We start from the raw sequence: 1,476 nt of genomic DNA, 5'->3' as shown, positions 1-1,476 counted from the left end.
CAGGGGGATGACCACAGGGGACCCCTGCACTATCTTTCTTGCACTGCTCTTCCTGCTGGTCTTCCATTCCCTATCTGGCTGTGGACCCTTCTCCTGCGGTAAGACCAAGTCACTACACGTGATACTCACGTCATTCTCAGCATCGTGGATGCTCCAGAGTGAATCCACCCTCAGCTCCAATTCCGCAACGCGGACCGTCAAGAGCTCGAGGCGGATACACTTCCTACACACGTAGCGCCCAGGGACACCGGACGTGTCCCCGAGTTCCCACATGGTACAGGAGGAGCATATCACATGGCCGAGCTCTCCTGCCATGTCTTAACCTTAGATACCCTTAAATTGGTAATAACAATGTTACAGTTCACTTCCTGCTATAAAAAAGAAAAGAAAAGCTACTCACCAATCACCAGCCAATCACTTACCCCATTGGCTGTGACGTCACTTTTTGATTACTTTCTACTTCTATTTTGCTGGATCTCGATCTCCCGCTGGGCTTTTGACAGGTCGCTCCCCTCTCACCAACTGCCGCTGGCTCTCGATCTCCTGCTGGGCTTTTGACAGGTCGCTCCCCTCTCACCAACTGCCGCTGGCTCTCGATCTCCCGCTGGGCTTTTGACAGGTCGCTCCCCTCTCACCAACTGCCGCTGGCTCTCGATCTCCCGCTGGGCTTTTGACAGGTCGCTCCCCTCTCACCAAATTTGTAGGATCTTGCGGAGACATCATTGGTGGTAATTCTCCAGCGACTTGAGGTGTCTGCTGTACATGGTCCATGTCTCTGAGCCATACAGGAGGGCGGGTATTACTACAGCCCTTAGACCATGAGCCTGGTGGTAGGTTTGAGGGCCTGGTCTTTGAACACTCTTTTCCTCAGGCGGCCGAAGGCTGCACTGGCGCACTGGGGGCGGTGTTGGATCTGGTGGTCAATGCCGGCCCTTGTTGATGAGAGGCTCCCGAGTTTTGGGAAATGGTCCCCGGCCGGTGTCCAGGGCCCACGCCGTGGACCTTGCTGACTGGGGGGCAGTGCTGCGCGGCCTGGCCCGGCGGGGACAGACTGCTGGAGGACCTTTATCTGATGGAGGTTTAGTGTAAGGCCCGAGCTCTGGGAGCCTCAGTAAATACATCACAATGTCCTGGAGTGGGACCCAGGGGCAAAGGTCACCGCCCGTTAAACATTCAACATTTAAACCCAACCACCAAGCTCCGAGCGCGAGCCTCGCTCAACCCACATCAGCGCCTCAGGGGCGGCCCCGTGCGGGGCTCTCCGGGGATGCGGATTGGTAGGAGCGCCTGTCACTCAGAGTATGGGAGGCGGGTTTCCGGAGCGGAGCAGTCCTGGAGAAGGGGATTGGCCAGAGCGCCTGTCACTTAGAGTGAGGGAGGCGGGTTGTCGGGGCTGGGCTCTCCCGGGGGAAGGTGATTGGCCCGAGTGCCTGTCACTCAGAGTGAGGGAGGCGGGTTTCCGGGGCGGGCCCGGGC

This window comes from Pristiophorus japonicus, chromosome 9, assembly GCF_044704955.1.
Source record: "Pristiophorus japonicus isolate sPriJap1 chromosome 9, sPriJap1.hap1, whole genome shotgun sequence".
In the NCBI taxonomy this organism is placed as follows: domain Eukaryota; kingdom Metazoa; phylum Chordata; class Chondrichthyes; family Pristiophoridae; genus Pristiophorus; species Pristiophorus japonicus.
Note: the sequence above shows the minus strand (reverse complement) of the source record.